The 26,223-nt window shown below is 44.9% G+C and overlaps 1 protein-coding gene and 1 non-coding gene across 6 annotated transcripts in view; one reads left to right on the top strand and one right to left on the bottom strand.

Moving 5' to 3' along the window:
- FARS2 (phenylalanyl-tRNA synthetase 2, mitochondrial) overlaps nt 1-26,223 on the top strand; it is a 540,234-nt gene that overhangs the window by 481,198 nt on the left and 32,813 nt on the right. The window lies entirely within an intron of this gene.
- Nucleotides 7,852-7,955, bottom strand: LOC139004547 (U6 spliceosomal RNA). The gene has a single exon (XR_011470425.1). It is a non-coding gene; the product is annotated as a U6 spliceosomal RNA (small nuclear RNA).

The raw sequence follows: 26,223 nt of genomic DNA, 5'->3' as shown, positions 1-26,223 counted from the left end.
TTGTGCTTTCAGCGTGCCATTTATAAAATATTTATCATAGTTTTACTGATTTAGGCTCATGCAGAGCCTTTGTTATTGAAAAAGAGCCAAAGCACGTTGCTCATTTAGGAGGCCCGGTTGGGGTGTAAGAGCTGAACCAAGGCAGGATCCAGAGGAAAAACTGGCAGGTCTGTTAATGTTCACAATGGCACGCAGCCACCTCTGGGCTGAACCAACCTTATTCCAGAGGCACCGCCATGGAAAGCGTCTGAAAGGGTCATCGGTGGGATTTAGCCTCTGCTGCCCCAGCCTTGCTGCCCCTGGGGGCAGGGAGGCAGGCTTGCCCGCACAGAGTTGACCAAGGTGCTATGGTTGGTCTCCTTAACTCTTACTGCTCCTCCTGAATCCTCATCTATGGCCCGAGACCACAAAGTAACTCACACAGAAAATGGAGTCTTTGACAGACAATACCTTGTTAAAAATAATTATAAAAATTAAAAAGGACAAAGCCAACAACACATCAGGAAAAGTCACAATTACTGTGACTTTTGAGGCAGATGCTGAAGAAACAGATGCTCCTGAAGAAAAAAAGTTGAGAATAATTAAAGTTTCTGTTTATTGAGTATTTTATGTGTGCCAGACACTATTCTATGTGCTTTAAATATACCAACTTCATTGAATCTGAACAAACCTATATTACTCCCATTTTCCGCTTAAGGAAACTGAGGCTCAAAGAAGTTAAATATTGCCCTAGCTGCTTTGCCTCAGTGGATAGAGCATTGCGGACTGAAGGGTCCCAGGTTCGATTCCGGGTCAAGAGCACATGCCCAGGTTACAGGCTCGATCCCCATGGGGGGGTGGGGCAGGAGGCCGCCGATCAATGATTCTCTCTCATCATTGATGTTTCTATCTCTCTTTCCCTCTCCCTTCCTCTCTAAAATCAATATATATATATATATATATTAAAGAAGTTAAATATCTTGCCCAAGGTCATGTAGCTAGTAATTGGCAGAACCAGGATTTGACCCAGAGGGTCTGACAATAAAATCTATACATTTAAAATTTTTACAACACATGGTCTATTATATTTCACCTGTATCCATACCCACTCCCTCCCAACACTGAGTCTTCTTTTTAAGTATACAATTCAGTTGCCTTTAGCATGGTCACAGAGCTGTGCCTCTCTCACCATAATCAATTTTAGAATATTTTCATTACTCCATTAAAAAACTCAAGAACTCTTAGCCATCACCCCTAATATCATCTTTCTCCCTCACCTCCACACCCCCACACACCCAGCCCTGGGCAACCTCTGATCTTCTTATCTATATATATAAAGGGTTAATATGCTAAGTGTCCCACCTACTGTCCAACTGTTGATATGATGCTCACTGACCACCGGACACATTACCCTCCCTGTCTGGGTGGCTTCATCTGTAATGTGGGGTAAAAGTGGAGTCCCTCGAAGGGTTGTTAGTACGCCTATGAAGTGGTTGTTACAACTTTCTTAGTTGTGCTTACAGGACAGGTGAAAGTTCTCTTTCCTGTAGATACTCCCTGTTCTTTCCTTTTTTTCCTTTCACAAAGCAGCTCATTTTTGTACAGACTCTTGTGAAGGTTCCCCAGGCTACCAGTGTGGCCACATTTTTTCAGGTAGGTGCTTGGTGACGTCCCTCTTTTCAGATGATGCCACTGTTGAAACAGGTGAAACAGGCTATAATGTATGGGTGTATAACAGGACACATTTAGAATATCAAATTCAAGGGTGACGGTTCAGAATGCAAGGTATATTTTTCCTTTTAACCAAAACCATTTTTATCTTATTGAACCAAAAAATATGTTGTCTTTTCCTCCCTCAGTTTGTGGCCCTAAGTCTCTTCTCCTAACTGAACAGTTAATGAAAGTTGAACCTATTCCTGCCCAGCCTGTGAAATCTGGCTCTCAGCCCTAAGCCATGTGGCTCCTTTCTTGGATTTGAAAATAAAATGTTTTAATTAAATTCTGGTTTATTAGATTCAAGTTCAGTGTGTTGCAAGAACAGGGAAATTTTATCTAGAATCTTCCTGTTAACTTTGACTCTTTGGTTCTAAGCCAGTGCATGTCTCCCAACCGTCGCCTGGAAGGTGGCAGGAGCATTTCCAGTCCCACCTCTTGCAGCCTGTGCAGAGCACATCACTGACAGGGTCTGAGAGTGTCTCCCCTCCCCCACCTATTTACTTGTCTGAAGAAAAAGGCTCCTGTTGCTGAAGGAAAGCACTTAAATGCTAACATCAGATTTTGAGGATGAGACCCCTTTTTGGAAAACTCAGGCAGGGCAATGTGACTGCACAGCCAGTGCCCTTATGTGTGGACATCTCTCAGGCTCTAGAACAAAGAAGAAGTTAATGTGGGCTTTAGAAGTTCTGCGCTGTACGGCCAGCCACGGGCCACGGCTGCCACGCGTTCAGTGGTCTGCGTAGACGCACAGCTTGGCCTGCACAAGACTGTCTCCTTGTAGAGAGGGAATGCCGCAACCAAAACTAAGCAGGGCAGTGTGACAGGGGTTTTCAGGTTGGATGCTCATGAAAGGCCAGGTGGACAAGGTAACATTTAAGCTGAAACTTTAGAGTAGGTAGAGCGGGACAGCTAGCTTGGCTCCAAAGCAAGAATGTTCAAAGAATAGAAAGGGGGCCATGTTGCTAAGCACAGTGAGTGAGCAGTACATGGTGAGAGAAGGTCAGCAAGGTAGCCAAGGGCCCATCAGATTAGGCCTTAGAGACCAAGGTTAGGAGCTGGGTTTTATTTTAATGTCAATGAAGACTTGAAGGGAATTGAGCCGAAATGAAAGGTGATAGTGTCAGAGCCACGGGTCATGACTGACCCATGAGTGTGCACCTGGGGTTAATAGAAAAAGAAAGTAGGAGTGGAAAAGAATCAAACCTAACCCCTCTTTCATTTCTTCACAAATCAAAAGGCAACTTCATTCTGACCATAGCTATGCCAACCTCAACTGTAGCATCTGGTTCAGAACTTGTTCCTGGGCTAAGACTGCGTGGATTCAGATCTTTGCCTTGTGCACTCCCAACTGTGCCGCCTCGGACACATTACCCTCCATGTCTGGGTGGCTTCATCTGTAATGTGGGGTAAGAGTGGAGTCCCTCGTAGGGTTGTTAGTACGCCTCTGAAGTGGTTGTTACAGCTTTCTTAGTTGTGCTTACAGGGCAGGTGAAAGTTCTCTTTCCTGTACATACTTCCTGTTCTTTCCTTTTTTTTTTTCCTTTGCTTATGTAATGGGGGGCGGGGGGGAGAGACCAAGAATGAAGCAGGGTTTCTTTTTTTGTTTGTTTGCTTGTGAGGAAAAGGTTGTTGAATCTAATCTTAAGAATGTTTGAATTAAATTTTCTTTGCCCGAGGATGATACTTTTATCTTATATGATTGTTCTTTGAACAAGCAGTAAAAAAAAAAAAATAAAATTGGGAGGCTTTATGCTTTCTTCCTGAAAAGAAGCTTTAGGGCTTTGGGCCAAAATGTGGCTTGAAATGAATTTTAGAAGCAGCCGCAGCAGGCAGTCTGTGGGGTCCAGCCGGTGACTGGCACGGTCCCCCAGGACAGCGGAAGTGCCCTGCCAGCACCTGCTGCACAGCTGCTGGGCAGGACCTGCGGAGGGAGAGTGGGTCCCAGGCCCCTGCGTGCCCCTCGGGATCACACCAAGCAAATGTTTTACATTTCGGCACACTTTTCCCCAAACCGCGTGATTTCAGTTCTCTCTTATGTGGGTTTTACAGAGTAGGCAGCTTCTGCCACTGAGACCCTTTTCCTAAGGAAGAGGCGGGCACAGGCTGTCAGCCATTAGAGACCTGAAGTGGCAGCCACCACTGCCCTCCTCCCCAGTTTCTCGAGCTGCAGAGTGACCGGGGTTCCGTGATGCAGTGCCAACTCCTGGCATATGACCAGGGACAAGGAGCAAACACAGCGTTGACATGCAGGAAAGGATTCAGGAACTCTGTTGCCATAACTGTCACTTCTTCCCTTTGTGGTCATCAGGAAAAAATACATGAGCATGGTGTGGTGATGCCTTCCTGGTGTGAGTCTCAGGGTCGCCCGAGCCCATCAGGTGTCTGGAAGGCCAACTCTGAGTCCCTGGGCTGTTCCACAGCCACGGAGAAGAGGACTTGGGAGAGAGAAGGAGGCCGAGGCTTAGTGAAGAAGGGAGGACCATTAAACCTCCCTAGACAGTGTTCAGCAGGAACATAGCTCATCCTGTACCTGAGTGCTGCTCTGCCAGGTGACAGTTGGGTCCAGAATTCCCTGAATGGAAGGACTTTAGAGGCATCAAGGACGTCTGGGCTCAACCCTGAACCACAGCCACCCTTGTATTTTAGAACGGCTCTCAATCTGGGACTCCTCAAAGGATGTCCGACTGTCCTGGTGGCCATCTTGTGGCTGCGGGCGCTGCCATCTTTGAGGGCATCTCAGTCAATTAGCATATTCCCTCCTTACTGGCTGTGGGTGCTGCCATTTTTGAGGGCGGGGCAGCAATTAGCATATCCCCTCCTTATTGGCTGTGGGCACCACCATCTTTGCGATGGCGTGAGGGTCAATTAGCATATTCCCTCTATCAGATAGGATTATTAGTAAACACAGACCTTGAGGTGGGACCATGGGTGCTTCTTAGGCAGAACGCCTAAGGCCTCATAGGGCAGTGCGGATTCACAGGTAAGGTAATCAAGTCAAACTGCAGACCAGGGAAGCCACAGCAGCTGCCTCTGTGGATAGGAATGGGGTGATCTTAGGGTGCAGTTTTGGGGACTGCAGAGAGGAGGATGAGAGCCAGAGTCAGGTGGGGAGTTGTCAGTGTGTGCTGTGGACAAACAGAAGAGACTAGTTCAGTTAATTTCCTTAGGTAGTTTCCATAAATGCTGCCAAAAATCAGGGCTTAGGTAACTAAAAAAAGCATATTTTTCTAAAATTACCAGGTGGACCAAGGCCAAGACAGAAAATGGTCTGCTTTCTTAAGTATCCAGTGAACTTAAAATTTTCTTTAACTTTTATATTTTTAAGTTAAGATATATTTACATACAGTAAAAATCATCCTTTTGTGGACAGTTTCTACAAGTTTTCACAAATGCATACAGTCACGTAATCACTGCCAACCATGATATATAACAGTCCCATCATCTGCCTGAAAATTCCCTTCTTCCTTGTGCTTCCTTAGCCGACCTGGCCTCCCACTCTCAGCCTGTGGCATCCACTGATGTTTTCTGCCCCTATACCGCTGTCTTCACCACAATGTTATATAAGTGGAATCATATGGTATATAACTTTTTGAACCTGATTTCTTTCATTTAACATGAAGCCCTTGAGAGTCATCCATGTTGTTGTTTATTAGTAGTTTGTTCCTTTTTGTTGCTGAGTAATATTCCATTGTGTGAATGAACCACCATTTGTTTATCCATTTCCTAGGTGACAGATATTTGGGTTGTTACAGTTTTGGGCAAATATAAATAAAGCTGCTATAAACATTTACATGCAGGTGTTTGTGTGAACACAAGTTTTCATTTTCCTTGGGTAAATACCCAAGAATGCGATTGCTGGGTCATATGATAAGTGTATGTTTAACTTTATAAGAAACTGCCATGCTTTTTGTAAAGTGGCTGAACCATTTCACATTCCCACCAGCAATGTATCATAGTTTCAGGTGCTCACCATCCTCACCAGCACTTGCTATTGTCAGATTTTTTGTTTGTTGGCTTGTTCATTTGTTATTTAACTTGTCTAATAGATGTAGTGATAAATTATTGTGCTTTTAACTTCCATTTTGCTCATTTCAAATGACGTTGGCTAAATATCATTCACGTGTTTATTTGCCATCTATATTGTTGCATTCTCTGTTCATATCTTTTATCCATTTTTTAAATTGAGTTGTTTCCTTTTTATTAAGATCCCATGTATCATTTTTTCTTTTATGGATCATATGTTCGGTGTTGTATCTAAGAAATATTTATCTAATTCTAAATCACAAAGATTATCTTCTAAATGTTTTATAGTTTCAGATTTTACACTTAAATTCAGTTTGAGTTCATTTCTACAGTAGATGAAAGATGTGGATTGAGGTTCCTTTTTTACTCTTTTTACTTATGGATATCCAACTGTTCCTGTACCTGTTGAATATCAGACTCTCCTTTCTCAACAGAATTGAATTTTTACCTGTTTCAAAAATCAACCAACACATATGTCATAGCTTGGATTTCTTTCTACTCATGTTATCTACTTGTATCCTTTCTTTAATACTACACTGACTCGGTTACTGTTTCTTTATAATAAACCTTGAAATCAAGGAGTGTGAGCTCTCTAACTTTGTTCTTTTTCAGAATTGCTTAGGGTATTCCTGTGCTTTTCCATAAAAATTTAAATTCAGCTTGTAGATTTCTACAAATACTTCTGCTCAAATTTTAATTGAAATTGTGTTAAATATATAGATTAGACTGGGAAGAATTGACATCAAATACTATTGAGCCATTCTTTTTGTTTTGTTTTTTAATCTTTACCATTGAGAGTATTACAGATGTCACCCTTTTTTCCCCTTATTGCCCCCGCTCACCCAATTCCCACCCCACTCCAGGCCTTCACCACCCTATTGTCTGTGTCCATAGGTAATGTATATCCTATATAATAAAAGCCCAGCAACTGAAACAGTGGAACAAGCAGAACAACCAGAGACCAGAACACCACGGCCCCTCGCCCTGGCTGGCCCTGCCCCCAGGGAGAAGTTAGGGGCGATCAGGCAAGCAGGCAAGTGGTTAGGGGCAATCAGGCAGGCAGGCGAGTGGTTATGGGCGATCAAGCAGGCAGGTGAGCAGTTAGGGGCAATCAGGCAGGCAGGCGAGCAGTTAGGAGCTAGTGGTCCTGGATTGAGAGAGGGATGTTCGACTGCCGGTTTAGGCCCAATCCACAGGGATCCTTGTGGGATCGGGCCTAAACTATCAGTTGGACATCCCCCAAAAGGTCCCGGATTGCAAGAGGATGCAGGTCGGGCTGAGGGGACCCCCCACCTTCCACCCCCGTGCACGAATTTCATGCACTGTGCCTCTAGTATGCATATAAGATCTTTGGTTAATCTCTTCCCACCCCACTTCCTCCTTCCCTCTAAGATTCGTCAGTTTGTTCCATGTTTCCATGCCTCATTCTATTTTATTCATCAGTTCATTCTGTTCATTAGATTTTTTTGTTCATTTATTTTGCTTTTTAGATTCAGTTGTTGATAGATATGTATTTACTGACCTTTTATTGTTCATATTTTTTATCTTTTTTTTCCTTCTTCTTCCTCTTCTTAAAAATACCTTTCAACATTTCATGTAATACTGGTTTGATGGTGATAAACTCTTTAGCTTTTTCTTATCTGTGAAGCTCTCTATCTGACCTTCCATTCTAAATGAGAACTTTGCTAGGTAGAGTAATCTTGATTGTAGGTCCTTGCTATTCATCACTTCGAATATTTCTTGCCACTCTCTTCTGGCCTGCACAGCTTCTGTTGAGAAATCACCTGATAGTCGTATGGGCACTCCCTTGTAGGTAAGTAACTGCTATTCTCTAGCTGCTTTTAAGAGTCTCTCTTTTTCTTTAACTCTTGAGTTTTTTGATGTGTGGACCTCTTTGGATTCCTCTTGTTTGGGACTTTCTTTGCTTCCTGGACTTATAAGTCTATTTCTTTCACCAGGGAAGTTTTCTGTCATTATTTCTTCAAATAGGTTTTCAATATCTTGCTCTCTCTCTTCTTCTGGCACCCCCATAATGTGAATGTTGGTACATTTGAAGTTGTCCCAGAGGCTCCTTACTCTGTCTTCATATTTTTTGATTCTTTTTTCTTTTTTGACTTCTTTCTTTTTTTTTTTTTAAATATGGAATGCTTCATGAATTTGCATGTCATCCTTGCACAGGGGCCATGCTAATCTTTGTATCATTCCAATTTTAGTATATGTGCTGCCGAAGCAAGCACTCTTTTTGGTCTTTAGACTGGGTGTTTTTTGCTTCCTCGTATTCCAAATCATTGATTTGATTCTCTGAATTCTCTACTGTTGAATCCCTATAAATTATTCTTTATTTCAGTTAGTGTATGCTTAATTTCTGACTGATCCTTTTTCATGTCTTTGAAATTCTCACTAACGTCCTGGAAAGTCTCACTAAGTCCCTTGAAGCTCTCATTAAGATCCTTGAACAACCTTATAACCATTGTTTTGAACTCTGTACATAGTAATTTGCTTGATTCCATTTCATTTAGTTCTTTTTCTGGAGATTTCTTCTCTTCTTTCATTTGTGACCTGTTTCTTTGTCTCAACATTTTGGCTGCTTCCTGTGTTTGTTTCTGTGTATTAGGTAGAGCTTCTATGTCTCCTGGAATTGGTAGAGCCTTGTAAAATAGGTGTCCTTTATGGCCCAGTGGCTTAGCCTCCCCTGTCACCTGAGCTGCACACTCTAGGTGCGCCCTTGTGTGAGCTCTGTGCACTGTTTTCTTGTAGTTGAGCCTTGATTGCATCACTGGGAGGAATTGACCTCCAGGACAATTGGCTGTGAGGACCAGCTGCAACTACAGTGGAAGAACTGTTGTGCAGCAGACACCCCTAAGGAGCAGGACTTGCTTCAGTGGGGCTTTGGTGCTCACTGAGTCTGCCCCTTGAATGTGTAGCTCGTGGATGTGTAAAGTTGTAATCTGGTATGGTTTGAAGCTGTCCACTGGGTGCACTGGCTCTGGGGCCTCCTTGGAGGTCCAAAGTCAGCTACTGCCTAGGGCCACCTGGCAGGAGCTACAAAGCGATCTACGGATGGTTGCTACTTGTGTTGGGCTTAGACGTGTCCAGGTGGGGCCTCTTATTGATAGGTATGGGGCACAGTGATGCCAACTGCTGCTTGTTTGAAAGATTTCAGGCAAGTCTGATGCCTGAGACAAGACAGGCCATTCATATGGAAAAGCCATTGCAAACAGCTTGGGTGAGGCTGCAAATTGGATGGGGTGGGGTCTCAGGGAATCACCAGGGCAGAGCGAACAGTGTGATCCAGGCTGGTGGAAACTCAGATATGGCTGCCAGTCAGCTCTGCAATGGGGAAGGTCTCAGAATAAGAACAATGACCTCTGTAAGCACCCTTGTCTTGGAGAAAGCTGTCCCCAAGTTTTTGCTCTGATGCCAGACAATCCAGTTCCTCCCCATATGTCTCTGGATTCCCCTGAGCTGTTGCCCTAGCGCTGGAGTTCAGAGGGAGTGAGTCCATGTAAGTTCATGTACCAGCCCTTTAAGAGAAACTGTCTGGGTGTCCAGCAGCCTCCATGTCACTCAGCCACAATCCCTGCTGGTTTTTACAGCCCAAAAGTTACAGAAACTTCTCTTTCCAGCTCTTTACCTATGCTGCCATCTTGGCTCTCTCTAATATAAATATTATTTTTATATTAATTTATTCTTCATGTGTTTATAATATTGGTCCTGTTGGGAAAACTCATTTATTCATTCATCAAATATTTATTCAACATCTATTAAATGACAGGTTTTGTACAAGACACTACAGAGAAAATAAAAATAGAGCATTAAGTCAGCCTCTAAGAAGCTTAGATTTATGTAGGAAATGTAAGATATTTTTCCAAATGAGAGTAACACCAGGTAAAAAGTACAGGTTATGCCATAGTCCCTTAGGGTCAGGTCCTCCGTAGGCAAAGCTCTGGGTGGGGTTGAGAAGGAGGCAGGCAGTTTTCCTACCCCTGCTCAGAGTGCTTCTTAGGACTGTGCAGTGGATCAGAGACGGCCCCTGAGTTGTTCCCTTTGTTGCAGGTTGGGTTACATGCTAACCCAAGAGATAGGGTAGGTTTAGTAAAACTAAGGCCTGACTAGGACTAAGGGAGGTTGAAATATGTACCTGTTTGTTTTAATTCTCACAAGAAGGGCAATTTCTAACAAAATGAACCTAAAAGAAAAAATGCTCAGCCAACCACACTATTCCTTCCAAAGCTCAGAGACCCTAGGAGGAGGCTGAAGCAGAAAGAATGCCCTGCCAAAACTGCTCCTTCCAGACTCTGAGGTTCAGTCAGAAATATAGGATGGGCTTCAACTTCAAGGGAGAGGAGAATGTAAGATAGGGGACAGTGGGTTAATTCAGGGACAATAGGAAGAGAGACTACTGAAAAGAGGAAATGCATTCAGCTGTGCACTGTGCATTACAATCCTTTTCCTTTCCTGCACGAAACTTCAATGTCAAGGTTGGAAGGAGGTATTATAGAAAGTTGTTTCCAAGATTCGGAGAAGTGGGAGATGAGCAATATGGGAAGAGGAAGCTCCTAGAGCAGAAAATGGGTAAGATTTGAATATGCAGAAACAGGGAGAAGGCCAGCCCAAGACGCAGGGGGGAGAGAGGAAGGATTACTAGCTGAGAACAGTAACGCTTTGGCCCTCAGGCTCATGCTTGGGGCCTCATGCATGGAATGGAACAGGCTGCCGGGGATTTGTGGGGAGAAAGCTACAAAGAGACTTTGGAGGTAGGTTGGGTGAGGCCAGGCTAAGGAGTTGGAACTGAATTTGGTAATGAATAGGAGGTGAGGAAAGAGTTTTGAGCATAGAAGGAATGAGATATGAGTTTTGAGGCAGTTGTTATAAAATGGTTCCAATGTGTGGCCTCTTCCGCCTGGCTGCCAGGGTTCGAATCTTGGCCACTACCTGTGCCTCAGTCTCCACATCTATGAAACAGGAATAATAGTACGTGACATGCTTGTGAAGATTGCACGAGTTGATACATGTAAAGCTGTTGGAATAGTGCCTGACATGTGAAAGGTGCTATAAAAGTGTCATCTTATATTAGATTATCATCCTTGTCATCATTATTTTAGGAACATTGATTGAAAAGAAAGTAGGGGATTTTGAGCAGATAATGTTTCTGAAATTGTTTTGAGTACATTAATGTTTCTGAAATTGTTTTTCAAAATATGTAAAAAGTAGGGGGAAAAGGAGGGAGCATGAAGCTAGCTCCCTGTGCCTCAGAGACCCCTATTGCAGAGCAGCCATTGCTTTAGCAGGAATTAGCGCTATGAAAGGGTGGAGGTCACCAGTAGTTAAAGAACCAGCTCATAGTCCCCAGTGCCCAGGTCCCCTTTGCCACCCTGATGCCCCAGAATACCCTGTCCTCTCCACTATTGGAAATTCCTAGCCAACGGCTCTGAAATCAACTCTCAGCCAGAGAGGCCCCTCCCTTCTGCGCTGTGGACACTCCCCAGGGACCCAGAGGGAGCTTGCTGGGTAACGGCTTGGGATGAACACGGAGCGCCGTAGGCCATCTCAGCGAAAGTCTCCGTTAACCCAATTCAGAGTCCAGCTTTGCCACTATCATGTGCAAACGGTGTGACTTCGAGCCTCACTTTCCCCATCTGTAAAGTGAGGTGTGAATACCTTTTCTAGGGGCTGTTACTAGTAGGAAAAGCATGAATACAGTGTTTGCACCTAGGAGATTGCTCAGTAAACAGCAGTGGCTGCTATGGTGAGAGCAGGGGCTGTCATTAGTCATCGTTAGTTCTATTGGTGAGCATGGTCAGGCAAGGCCCGCTCCAGTGCTCCACTGCCATGAGGTCAGACCGCATTCCTCAGCCCAGCGCTTTCCCTCTGCCCTGGTCTCAGGGGCGCTGTGTTTGTGCCCACATCCAGCATGTCTGTGACTTCCCCTGTGGTTGCAGTGTCATTTATAATGTGAGCACTTTTCAGAGAGGCTGAGTGCCAGAAGGAGGGAAAGGCCAGGGCAGGGGCTTTCTGCTGAAGTAAAGACCACAAATGCTACCCCGTGGGTCTCAGGGAATTGTGAAGAAAGCGCACTCAGGGGACCTCTGGACTCAGTCTAGGTGACTCGGGTTGCATTGAATCTGTAGCAGGCAGCAAGGGGGTGTCCTTTCCATATCGCCAAGTCCTTCTTCCTGAGTGGTCTCTACTCCATCACAGAGATAAGGTGGCCCTGTATCTCTGTGATGGGAATGTGGCTCAGCCCTCCACCACAGCTGTGGCTGCTGCATTGCCCTTCACTAACACAGTGCTGGGAACACTGCAGGTGCTCAGTAAATACTCAGTGGCTGAGTTCATGAAGCCCAGTCAAAGTGGGTCTGAAGAAGTCACAGACGGAGGCGCCACTGGATCTCACATTCAGGTCCGTTTCCCTCCGATGCACTGGGACGGCTGGAAAAGTTCTTCGAGCTTCTGTCATATCCTGGTCATTGTCATGTGTCCTGGGCACTTGGAAATGTACTGTAAGGGATGCCCACAGAGAGTGATTTCTAAATGAGCTTCCTGCCTTAAGGCAAAGGTCGATTGCAGTTAGAAGGACACCAGGTGAATGAAGCCGCCAGGGGAAGGAATGGGGTGAAAGGTTGCTGGAGCTCAGATTACTGTGGGCGCTTAATGGATGCTAAATAATTGAAAGAATAAAGTAAGAGAGTGAATGCTGCATTGATGAACCTGTGGTGAACTCAGGGGGTCCTAGAACATTTGCAAATTGGTCATTAATGTTTCATCAACACTGTCTGCGTCCTTTGTTAATTTTGAATGGTAGCAGGAGTTTCCTATCACAGGGATACAGTTTCAAGGGAAACTTAAATAGAGGAATTATGGCTGGCCTACTCTTCTACCCAATAATTTGGGTTTATTTCAAAATAGTCTGATAGCTGGGAATGCCCTTGTATTGGCTGCTAATGTGCTTAGAGGGGACTGGGCAGCTTTCACACTGTGACATGTGGAAGGGGATTATGGATTTCAGAGTATCACAGCTTTATTGTTTCTTTTGCTTTGCCCAGTTTTGAAGTAAAGCTGAAATGACTGCATGATGGGAGGGGATGATGAGGTATAGGGAGTAATAATTCCTCTCATCTAGAAAGAATGCTGTTTTCAAAATGAGTTTTGCTGTTGGCAAAGCAGAGAACATGCTCATGTGACTGTCCCCTGCAGCGAGTGGCAGGAGGAGCGCCTTGCCTGTGTGGAGAGCTACAATGGCAGCGGGCTGGTTTAAGTCCTAAAGAAAGGCCCAGTGTGCACCGCTCACTGTGCTACCAGGGAACCCAGCTGGAGGCAGGGAATGGAGGCTCCATGACAGCAAATGTCAGGCTGTCCTGAGCCTCCTATGGTGGGTTTCCTCGGGAAGTAACCAGGTACTTGCCCAACATGAGCTGTGCTTTGGGGTAACATTTTCCACTTTCTGCCACTGCCCCAGCTCCCCATCCAGGGGCCCTGCATTGTTGGGGCTGCCGAGCCTGCTGTGTCGAAACTGTCCCACCTGAAACCACCGAAACCCGGCCTGGGTTCAGCAGTGCTCCTTTCATTAACGTTGAAAGGTGGTGCACAGGGGGATGTCCTTTGTCTCCAGCACGTTTAGGGCAATGGTGGTGCTGCAGCCAGCTGGGACTCGGGCAGTCAGTCCCCACGGCTCTCAGCATCTGCGTGCTCACTCCTGCCGCAGAGGACCATTATTCCCGTCTCTAACAACTTCACTGAGAGGGCACTTAAGTGAAGCAGGCATTTAGTCCCAGACAGAATCAATCTTCCTGCTCCGGGGAAGAGCCAGGCCTGTGCAGCTGGTGTTTGGACTTGGTTTGAGTGTATGTTGATGCAGCTTCCTCTCAGGGTGGCTGAAATGAATCGCCGGTGCTAACGGAGAGGTGTACCCAGAGCCCATCAGTCTCTGACAGTACCCAATGAGGGCCCATTGACTGGGCCAGGCACCAGCCGTGTCAGGTCTCAGAGCCTGCCCGGGTCTGGGCATGGACCTGGCAGAGTGCAGGCATGAGCAGACTGGAGCAGGATCCTCAAAGGAAGTGGCAGGAGGAGACAGGGGAAGGCAACATGCATCCAACTATGTATATTTCTCAAAAATGAGATATATGCTCATTTATTTCTCTTTGGAAAGTGTAGGCTATATCAGAATACTTTGTATTCCTCTACATTTGGAGTTCTGTTTCTGTCCTCAGCTTTTTTCTCCTTTCCCCTGAGGGATGGGCCTGTTATTCTCTCACAGGAGCCTGTGCCTCCTCCACTAAAGCAAGGCTCCCTGCTGTTTTTTGATTTCTGTTTGCTTTTTGTTTTTTAGGGGCACAGGTTTTCAAATATGAAATTACTCACTGTATTCCTTCAAATACCTGTCTGTTTCCCAAGGGATTGACCTAAATCCCTCTAAAGCTGGTTCTCAGCCACAGCACTATTGACATCTTGGGCAGGATGATTCTTTTTTTTTTTTAATTTTTTTTTTAAAGCTGGGGAAAATAAAAAGAAAAGGATTTTCTGGGGGGAAAAAGGAAAGGAGGGAAGGAAAGCAGGATGTGAGCCCCACCTTCCTGATCTTTATTTATATATTTTTTAAAAATATGTTTTTATTGATTTCAGAGAGGAAGGGAGAGAGAGAAACATCGATGAGAGAGAATCATTGATTGGCTGCCTCCTGCACACCCCCCTACTGGCGATGGAGCCCACAACCCAGCATGTGCCCTGACCAGGAATCTAACCATGATCTCCAGGTTCATAGGTCTACGCTCAACCACTGAGCCTCACTGGCCAGGCCTGATCTTTTTTTATTTTTTTTATTTTATTTTTTTATTGCTTAAAGTATTACAAAGGGTATTACATATGTGTCCTTTTTTCCCCCCGCCCTTGACAATCCCCTGGCCTCCCCTACCCCCCAGTGTCTTATGTCCATTGGTTATGCTTATATGCATGCATACAAGTCCTTCGGTTGATCTCTTACCCCATTCCCTCCTGCCCCCCAACCCTCCCTGGCCTTCCTGCTGCAGTTTGACAATCTGTTTGAGGCAGCTCTGCCTCTGTATCTATTATTGTTCAAAAGTTTATAATGGTCTCTATTATCCATGAATGAGTGAGATCATGTGGTATTTTTCCTTCATTGACTGGCTTATTTCACTTAGCATAATGCTCTCCAGTTCCATCCATGCTGTGGCAAATGGTAAGAGTTCCTTCTTTTTTACAGCAGCATAGTATTCCATCGTGTAGATGTACTACAGTTTTCTAATCCATTCATCTACTGATGGGCACTTAGGCTGTTTCCAGATCTTAGCTATGGTGAATTGTGCTGCTATGAACATCTGGGTGCATATATCCTTTCTGATTGGTGTTTCTGGTTTCTTGGGATATATTCCTAGAAGTGGGATCACAGGGTCAAATGGGAGTTCCATTTTTTGTTTTTTGAGGAAACTCCATACTGTCTTCCATAGTGGCTGCACCAGTCTGCATTCCCGCCAGCAGTGCACAAGTGTTCCTTTTTCTCCACATCCTCTCCAGCACTTGTCGTTTGTTGATTTGTTGATGATGGCCATTCTGACAGGTGTGAGATGGTACCTCATTGTTGTTTTGATTTGCATCTCTTGGATGATTAGTGACTTTGAGCATGTTTTCATATGTCTCTTGGCTTTCTGAATGTCCTCTTTTGAAAGGTGTCTATTTAGGTCCTTTGCCCATTTTTTGATTGGATTGTTTAGTTGATTGATTGATTGTTTTGTTAAGTTGTATGAGTTCCCTATAAATTTTGGAGATTAGGCCCTTATCAGATATGACATTGGCAAATATGTTTTCCCACGCAGTGGGTTTTCATGTTGTTTTGTTGATGGTTTCTTTTGCTGTGCAGAAGCTTTTTATTTTGATATAGTCCCATTTGTTCATTTTCTCTTTAGTTTCAAGTGCCCTAGGAGCTGTATCAGTGAAGAAATTGCTTTGGCATATGTCTGAGATTTTGTTGCCTTTGGATTCTTCTAGAATTTTTATGGTTTCCTGTCATACATTTAAGTCCTTTATCCATTTTGAGTTTATTCTTGTGTATGGTGTAAGTTGGTGGTCTAGTTTCATTTTCTTGCATATATCTGTCCAATTTTCCCAACACCATTTATTGAAGAGACTATCTTGGCTCCATTGTATGTTCTTTCCTCCTTTGTCAAATATTAATTGAGCATATTGGTTCGGGCCGATTGGATGATTCTTTATTGTGGTGTTGGCCCGTGCTTTGTAGGATGTTTGCAGCATCCCTGGCCTCTACCCACTAGATGCCAGGAACTCTGCACACCCCCTTCAGATTGTGGCAGTCAGCAATGTCACCTGACATTGCCAACGGTCACCGAGGAGCAAAACTCCCCAGTTAAGAGCCACTGCTCTACAGGCGTCATGCCAGGCAGCCCACCCATTTTAAATATGCGTCCATCCATATGGCGGGATGGGTCCTTCTTAACACTAAACTCTGTTTGTTATTTGTTCATTTACTCACCTATTTACCCATTGATTCATTCATCTGTCTACCCAGCTAACCAGCCAATAAACCACTGATCCAATTCATGGCACAGTAGTGTCTGTGGAGCTGGATCACTTGAACGTAAATCTGGCTGCACTGCGTACCGACCGCACGGCCTCAGACTTCACTTCCCTGCGCCTCACTCTGGTCATCTGCAGAAGAGGAGAAAACAGGGCCGCTCTCATGAGCAGGGTTGGCATTAGACTGGGCTTCCTAGAGAGGGCAGTAGGCTGCTGCGCCAGGAGAAAGACTGGGAGCAGAGATTCCTAATAGAAGGGTGGGGTGGGGGTTGGAGGAGGGGGCAGATCAGAGCCCAGGAAGGAGCCGTTAGCGCTGGCTAAGTCTCTAGGAGTCAGTGTGGGGGAAGGCTGGGAGAAGGAGCATCAACGAGGAGGATGGCTCAACTGCATCATGCTCAGAAAGGTCTGGATGGTAAATATGGAGCAACAGGTGGCAAACCTGTGTCAGGAAGGACAGGTTATACAGGAGTTGGCCATCTTTCAGAGGCACGAGCTAGGTCTTCACTCACTCACTCTTATTGAATGGTTCTCATTAGCAGTAATTTTGCCTCCCCTACTCATTGTGAATTAGTCGTTTTATTATGTGCTTATTATGTTTTAAGAGCTTCACGTGGATTCATTCAATTACTTCTCTCCGCCCTATGAGGTAGTTTAAGGATGAAGGAACTGACACACAGCAAGTTTAAGTAACTTGCTCCATGACACACAGCTCCTGAGTGCTGGAGCTGGAATACGGTCTGAGCAATCTGGCCCTGAAAGCACAGGCCCCAAGACTACACACTCATTGTGTGAAGAAAACAGAACCCTGGGCATGTGAGTGTGGCCATGCCCAGATTCTCAGGAAATTCGGCTGATCTGAGAAGGTAACAAACCTTGGGCTTTTAAGAGAATCTGGAAACGGGTGTGTTTTTTAAAGGAACGAAGAAGCTGGGATACGAGACTGCACTGGTTGGACAGATCGTAGGGACCACCACCCGGGGGAAGAGAGCTCCCTGTTTTCCTTTCCTGCCTCTTTCCTCCCCGCTCCTCTCCCTTCCTCTTGTTCTCTGTGGCTCCCCGCTTCTCTCCATACAGCCTCAAAACTCACCCAGCAGCTAGGCTGTAGGCTGGCTCCTACAGAGTGAGTGACCCAGGCCCTCCCAGGGCTCTCTGCACCCAGGCCCTGGCTCCTGCCCCTGGGCTTTGAAGCCACAGGTCACATATGTAGAACATTTTCACACCCAAAAGTGTGGTTAACTAGCAGTTTTACTCTGTCCTACCCTTTGCCGCTCTAGTAGGTAGTGCTGAGTCATGGGGGCAGAACTGGGCCGTATCGTGTACTTGGAGCTCAAAGCCCCTTCCCAATGGAACGTCACCTGAAGTGGCCAGGGCTTCCACGCTGCTTGTGTCCCATTAAAAATAGATCATAAAATAGGGCCCCTTGGCTCCTCTCAGGACCTCAACATGGGTTAGCCATGCTGGGAACTTTCCCTTTCAGTGTCCCAGCATGATTAATGACGCCAAGTGTCGTCTGGGCAGCACTGTGGCCAGGCCCAATCAGACCCTCACGCAGCCCACGCTGCGAGGGCCGCTGTGTGGTGTGCAGGCCTGTCCCCTCACACCCACTGCCTCCCTGGGCCTGCTCTCCTCCTCTGGGGTCCCTTTGACCCACCCCCACGTTGACACAGGATTTCAGAGCTCCCCCCTCCAGCTGCCGCTGTGTGTCACTGGTCCCGGCCCCTCCCGCACACTGCCCTCTGCAGCTCTCTGTACATGGATTTGCACTGCTTCTCAATGTGCAGCTTTGTCACTGGATTAGTCACTTAAATAAAACCACAAACATTACTCAGCACCTGTCAGGTGCTAGCCACTGCGCTAGGTGTTGGGGATGCAAAAATGAATGAGCAGTTCTTAGAAGTGACAGATGCGTTAATAAATGGCTCTGGGAACAAGACATGAGTGTAATGAGCGAGGTGGGTCTCAGAGGCTGAGGTGGTAAAGCACGCAAGGCCCCTCGTACAGCAGGAACTCCTCCAGTCCGGCTCCTAGGGGTGGGGCGAGGATCAATGGGGTAATGCTCGGAAATGTGCCCGAGTGTGCCTGGCACGTGATGAGCACTCAGCACGTGGGAGCTGTCATTCTTCTTATCTTGGCGGCTCTGCTCCCTTCCAGCCCAGTTCCTCGAGTTCCGGCATTGGACCACACATATGGTGTTGCTCAGTAATGCTTTCTAATTAAAATAAAACAAATGAATAAGGGGATGCTGGGCGCATCGAGAGAGCAGGGCAGACATAGTCGGTACACCCTTAGGAGGGGAGAGTCTGGGAGGAAGAGACTGCATCCAGAGGGCACATCAAACTTTTTCCCCGCAGATAGGCTACAGTGCAAGCCCCAGTTATTAGTCCCTTGATGGCCTCTAGGGAGTCTGCTCATTGCTTCCCTTTATTTTTCTCTCCAGAAATAGAACCTTTTCATACATTTTTGTTTTTTTAATCAGGAATATTTCAAAGCCAATTTATCCATTCACTCTCCCCTCAATTTAAATCACTTTTGCAAAGATTTACCAATTTTTTTCTGTTGCCAGATACTGGAATAGGCTCTGAAAATACAGCGGGGAACGAGACATCTCTGCCTTCCCCACCCCACCCGCAAGGAGCTCAGTCCAACAGGACAGGGTGTGGGGTGCCCACACCACCTTGCTTTCTGCCCACCACTAACAATAAGACAGGTTAACAGGAGGGTCCTGCTCAGGCTCCCTTTCCCAGGATGAGGTGTTGTTGATTTTAACTTCCTTGCAGATAATTAACCCTAGGGTCAAAAACTCACACCCTGTGCCTCTGAAGAGATTGAAAGAAATTTTTGAAGAGAACCAGTTGTATAGAATTAAAAGCTTTTTGATGAATAATGCTGTCGTTACACAGGGAAGAAATTACAGTAGCACTTTCTGCTATGTAATTAAAAAAGCAAAGATGAATGAAATACCCACAAGTGAAAATGGGATTTGATTTTCAACACAGGAAACTGAAGCTCTGCCAGTCACATGGTGTTCATTTCCCAATCTAAGGGAAGTGTGTCCTGAATCATTTCAAATTCTAGCAGAGGCTCTTATGGAATATTTTCTTTAACCTTTGTAGTACCATGGCCTAAAAAAGAAGATTTGTTTTTACCCTAAAAAGATGTTTCTTTTTTTCATCCTAACCATTGATTCTCTTTCTAAAATATCAGAATTATTTTATAGACCCAAGTGGGGTCATAATCTATTTTCTTTTCTCTCCTCCCCACTGCGACACATTGATTTTAGTAATCACACCAATTACCCCATCTTTAATATAACCAACCACCCTTGCCCAAGAACATATAAAGATTAGTAGCCCAGGGCCAGACTTGTCAAAACTGTAGAGTCCACACTATACTCCAGATCTGATTTTTCCTCAATATTATGACACAAGCCAGGCATCCATCGCTGCTGCACACTGATGGGCCCCTACAGCAGTGGGCCAGGGACCGAGGTGCTGGTCCCAGCCTACTTCCTGCCAGGTCGCCCGTGCAGTCAGCTACCTTCCTGAGCTCCTTTGTCTGCACGTATGGAACAGGGATTGTAATAGCCTCCTCATCAGAGGTGTGAGAATTAAGTGAGTTGATATAACAATGTCTAGTGCATAGTAAGTCCACAAGAAACACCAGCTGTCATAATCACATGTTACTGTCATTAGAAATGATCATGGGATTCAAGAATGCTAAGCTGGTATCGTAACTAAGGAATATGGGATTATCAGAATCACAGTGGCCATCACTTCTTAGCAAGTCCCAGTGGCAGATTTAAATATTATGAGCAGTGGGAGATATAGTCTGATATCATTCGTCTTGGAATTTGGAAAACTGGGCTGGAGCAGGAGGCCTGTCTTAGAGGCCCAAGAGAGCCCTTTCACCCCCAGACCAGATCTCAGGGCTGTACCACTGGAGGGCAAGAGACTAAAGGTCCTGAATACAAGTTATCCTGAGAAAAGAGGTTACGAAGAGGCAGACAAAGCAGGAAAAGGAGATGGCCTTCTTTAGGGATTCAAGTACTTGGAATTTGGAAGCAGGCCTTGGGCCTCTTATCGTCTTCACTCAGAGATCAAAGCAAGAAGGGTGTCGGGAAGAGCCATACCTCTACGAGTGAAGTCTCATCTGTTCAGCTGTGCCCTGGAATTGGACCCCATCAGATCAGAATCCCTCTCCTTAAAGGGACAGCAAGGAGATGATTGTGATGATGATGATGATGATGATAACAAAGGCGATGACTACAGCAATGAACACTTACATAGCACTTAATGTAGCCAGACAATACTTTAAATGCTTTGTATAAATTATCTTTTTTTTTTCTCTTTGGAATTGTGTTTCTGGATGAATTTCTTTTTGTAATTGTTTCTGGATGAATCTTGTCATTAAATTCGCACAGCTGCCTCTAAATTATCGTAGAATTTTAAACCAACAAGGTAAATGCCTGACCAGCTTCTCCTGGATCTCATCATGGCGATGCTGGTTTAGTGTTGATGGCAAATAAAGTAAGACTTTGAGACATTTCTGAAGAAAGAAGAAAGTGAAAACAGAATAAAAATAATTAGCTCCAAATCAGTATAATTTCTACCAACAATAATGAGGCTTGATAAGGAAAATAACCACTAAGGTATCTCCTTGCACCAAGTAGTTCTCGGGCCCCCCTGGGAACTGCCTCCTTCCCTTCCCACCAGAAGCTCCAGACTGTCTCCAGAGGGCCTCTCCCAAGGTGGGGAGCCTCTGGAATCACTCCAAGGTGAGTATGAGTGCCCTGAAGGTGCAAAGCATGCACACACCTACCAAAAACACCTGTTTGCGTTTCAATCTTGTTTTACAGAAGATAGAGATGCTAGTAAATACCCGGTGGCTAAAATGACAGTAATTTTGGTGACAGTGCCCGTTAGCATTACATGAAAATGAATGGGTGGTGTATATGTTGAAAATGCCAATCTATAATAATAAAAGCATAATATGCTAATTAGACTAGACGTCCTTCTGGACAAAGCCGGGGCTGCAGCCGCAGGATGGAGGCAGCCGCCCACGGCTGCGAGGAACGGATCCAAGCAGCCCTCGCAGCTGCAAAGGCCTACTCTTGCATGAATTTCGTGCATTGGGCCTCTAGTATTTAAATAAGGACAGTTAATCAACAAGTTGAGTAGTGAGCAAGGAAAGGTTTTGTTTTTTAAGTAAAAGAGATTATCTCCAGCCTCAAAATCTTCCAATATTTGTGGGATAGCTATCATGAGAAAAAACACAAAATCTCTCATTGCATTGTGTGTTGTGGCTGCAAGTCCAAAATTATCTCATTTAATCTTCATACTAACCCTTGCAATTATGTCGCTTTATACGTAGGGAAATTGACACAAAATGAGGATAAATAATTACAGCCTGGAGAATCTCTCTACCAATAAAGAGGATGGATGAATAGATGAAGAGAATACTATATCTTAATCTATAACACAGTACACTCTATAGATAGGTCATTCTTCTCCTCCTCACACTGTTGCCTAAAAATGACCATCACAGTGTGGTCAGAAGCCTTTCAGAAGATTGAATCCACAGTTATTCCTAGACATGTCGCTGGTTATTTTGAAGATTATGTTAAAATGCAGAAGCCCACCTGATAATGTTAGCATTGAAACAAAGCAAGAAACGTATTTCCAGTTTAATCTCAAGGGATTTTTTTTTTTCACTATATGTACCCCTGGCTGTTATAGAGATAGCTGCAGAACCTTAAACATAGACCAGCATGAGCTCAGCTCTTATAAATTTAAAACTATCATAGTTTTAGAACGCTCCTTTTTCAATCCAGAGGGGAGAGTCATGTAAGACTGATGGTTAAGTACATAGCCAACCAATTTACTGCCTCAGCATGTGTAGCATAAAATAATTTGCATTCTTGATCTCTTTTCTCTCCCTCTGCTTGCCATTAGTACCTGAGGCTGTACCCTCCCTCCACACTAAATCAGATAAGTTTGGGTGCAGACACTGATCTTAACATTCTCTACTTTTACTTTGCCCTATGAATTGATGTAAGGAAATGAAATCAAACCCCGTAGGTACCATGCCTTAGCAAAACACTCAAGCTCACAGAAAAGAAGATCACACAGTTAATTCTTATAAAGGTAAAATTGAGCAACCAAACTTCACCTGTATACACTCAGAACCACTCAGAGGGATCCTAGAAGATAGTGGGGAAAACAAGAATAGAATCCAATTCAGAAATAAGATCCCATAGGAAGGCAAGCAAGCCCCTCCTCCCTTTCTGCAATAGTGTGGGTAGCAGATGGTATTGGTTGGCTGACTCAACCCTCATCCATAACTCTCTTATCCCTGGCTTAGAATTGACTGTTTAACCCAGTTTTAGCCAAAGAATAAGCAGAAATTTCTGGATGAGGTTTCCTAAAGGCCTTTCTTCCATCTGTCTGCAACACTGACATGAGGCTTGGAGAGGCCATCTTGCAACCATTGGGAACGTCACATGAAGACAGCAGCTTGCTTGCTCAGGACAGTGGGACAGAAAAAAGAAAGGGTCCAGACAGCTGCTGGGTCTGCTCACCTCAAGACGTTTTTCAATGTGTTTAAGCCAGGGCAGCTTCTGTTGTTGCATGTAGCTGAACTCATCAGTGGGGCTCAGAGCTCTGAAGAGATGAAATGTATTGTTCTGTTGCAAATAGTCAAAGGAATGGGGTCCTAAAGGATATGCGAAGAGAACAGGGTCCTTGAATGTACATTGCTGCCGTCTAAAGAGAGGCCGCTGAATACGATACTGAGGAAATGCCTAAGGTTGAATCACACAGACGGTGCATCATTTTCACCCAGAAATGAAGTAAAAGGACAGCAGTGTTTCCTGTTTACTAGATACATAGTTATCTGCATAATTATAAGGAGTATTTTTATTGCCAGGAACACCTAACTTTTATAAAAGCTTAAAGTAATTTTTATCATTATTTCTGCAAAATGTTTTTATTAAAGGAAACGCCATATGGTAACAGCAAGAAGAGTTAGTTACAAGTCACGAAGCTAGTCACAGATTTCTTTCCAACAGTAAATTCAAAAACACTTATCACAGACCCTACATTTAGAAAAAACTTTGCAACTTTCAAGACTCCTGAAAGTATAAAACTTCCATCAGAGTTGTGCATTTGTTTGGGTTTTGTTTTGTTTGTTTTTTTTCATTCTCTAGGACACAAAATAAAGTCATGTAAGACCTAGGACTTATATTCAAAATATTTAACAACCCGCACAGTCTGTGCATTGATGGAAGGGATGTTGGCCACAGCCACAGGCGTGGTTGGGCTTGGTGCAAAGTCTTGAACATCTGCCTTGGGAAACCTCGGGCAGGGGGACATTGTGTGTATGATGCTGACGTACTTCCATCCTATATATCCTGTTTGTGATCATTACAGCCTTGTCTCTGTGGAACTGGCAGAACGCTAATGCAACAGGATTGAGTAGTTTCTATCTGTGCACTGCTTTAGTTTGGTTTTTATACTACTGTAATGCCTTGATTTTATTTATTTATTTATTTATTCGTTTATTTTTAAATATATTTTTATTGATTTCAGAGAGGAGAGGAAGAGGGAGAGAGCGATAGAAACATCAGTGATGAGAGAGAATCATTGTTTGATTGCTTCCTGTATACCCCCTACTGGGGATCGAGCTCACACCCGGGCATGTGCCCTGACCAGGAATTGAACCATGACCTCCTGGTTCATAGGTTGATGCTTAATTACTAAGCCACGCCAGCCATGCCTTGATTTTAGAGACAATGAAAGATGGCCTCACCCATCTCACCACTCACAAAAAGCAACTACAACAGAAACAAAAAACTAACCCCAACTCAGTATTTCCAACTTTGAAGATGTTAATGAAAGAAGTAGGTTGGCTGTGTGCGTGTGTGTGCATGAGAGTGTTGGTGTGGGTGTGTACATTTGTGTGACTACTGCCACCATCTGATACAGACCCACTCTCCTTTACAGCTTCACCCACTCCTTCCCCCACCCCCAGCCTCTAGCAACCACTGATCTGCTTTCCATCTCTGTAATGTTGTCATTCTAAGACTATTACATAGATGGAGTCATGCAGTATGTGACCTTTTGAGATGGCCTTTTTACATTTAGCACAATGCCCTGGAGATCCTTGCAAGTTGTTGCATGGATCGAAACAACAAGAATCCTACCTTCTTACTCGGCCATGTCCAACGTTGACAAAATTGGGATCCTGGCCTGTAGTTTGATCCCTCCCTTGGCGGCAATGCTTAAAAACCAAAGGGTTACTTTTTATATTACAATACATTACAATATATTAAAAATTGGTTAGGAGAAACAGCTGCAGCGTTCAGGAGGCAGCCAGTTGATGTGTCTCTCTCACATCAATGTTTCTCCCTCTCTCTCTCTCTCTCTCTCTCTCTCTCCCTTCCTTCCACTCTCTCTAAAAATCAATGGGAAAAGTATCCTTGGATGAGGATTAACAAAACAAAAAATTAGTGGCTCCAGTTTAAAGCAAAGCATTAATTTTTTTTAATCTTTCATTCTCCTTTATTCTCTATCATTTGCTTTTTTTGAAAATGCAAAACCTTCAGCTTGATTTAAGCAACAACGCTGGTTGGTTTAAGCGACCCCAGGACTGTCATGGTGCTACAAGGGACCCTCATTTCCCCACGCTGTGCTGCAGGATATCGCTGCTTACCTGCAGGACGACACAGCAGCATCTCCATGCCTCACCTGGGCAAGGAAACCCTCTGGGAGACCTGCCTTTTCTTCCCACTAAGCAGACAGACAAGCAACCTGAGAAATTAAGGCAGGAAACAACTCTGCAGTGTCACCTGTGGGGAGCAGCACTCCTGGGGACTGGCCCTCCAGGGCTTGGGCTGCATTTTATTCACTGGCTTCGTCTTCTGTAGGCAGTGCCTTGGACAAAATAAATGTCTGTGCACTCTGCCCTCCGTGCCCTGCGCGCCTTACCAGGAGCCTCCCTGAGGCAGAAGCTGGGCAGAATAATGTGGACTAGCTTCTGACCACCCCCCTTTCATTGAGGTCATCCAGGGGCCACAGAGGGCCTCGGCACTGCCTCCCTGTCCACACCAGCTCCTATGCACATCTTTAAAACAGCCCACGAGCATCATAATTCCTCACTCTTAGGACTAAAGTTCATTTAAGTTTGAAGAAGAAGAGTTTAACAAGATTCTAATAAGACCACATTCCCACTTTCAGCTTTCATGCTTCCAGCTATCTCTGTGCACTGGCCCGCCGCTGCACGCATGGACACTCTGATGAGAGGACTTGCGGCACAGCAGGGTCGGCCATGACTTTGACCCTCCCCCTTTACAGGTTTTGCTTCTGTTGCCTGGTTTCCTGTGATTCTTCAGCATATGCATAGGTCAGCATGCCAAGCAGCTGGGGGCGTTTCTCTGGGACCGCTGGGGTGCACTAATTCCTGAACAGTCCACCTGACGTCATTGGTGAGCCCACTCGCTCATGCCCCTACTCTTCACCTTCAGGCTATCCGTTTACACTCACTGGCAGCCGGGCCCATTGAACAGCTTCTTGGCCGGCTCCACTGAGTGACTTCTCTTTAGTTATAGGTGCCTCCGTGGTCAACCGCCTCCTGGGATATTTGCCAGGTATCTGTATGTTTGAACTCAGCCTTGGCCTCCTCTTTTTTAGTCTGCTTGAGACAGAAAGTTTCTGTGTAGATTTGACCTGGAGAAAGACAGACTGACTTTTTCAATTCTAAGATTAATGAGCATCTTGGAGCCAGGTTTTCCCCTGAGTTTACTTGAAGTTCCAGGTTGGCTTGTTCCAAAATCTTCTCATTATTTTGTACCAGGATGTACCCCATGCAGGGGGCTCCTGGGGAGTCGGCTGGTGCCTCATTTCCCACAGATCCAATTTGGTACAGGTTTTTACCCTCCCACAATTTAGCTTTTAATTA

Source organism: Myotis yumanensis, unplaced genomic scaffold (assembly GCF_028538775.1).
Source record: "Myotis yumanensis isolate MYYU_CA2020_CCGP unplaced genomic scaffold, mMyoYum1.0.hap1 SCAF_2, whole genome shotgun sequence".
Classification (NCBI taxonomy): Eukaryota; Metazoa; Chordata; class Mammalia; order Chiroptera; family Vespertilionidae; genus Myotis; species Myotis yumanensis.
The sequence above is the reverse complement of the archived record's forward strand: the minus strand, read 5'-3'. Positions and strand labels throughout refer to the sequence as shown.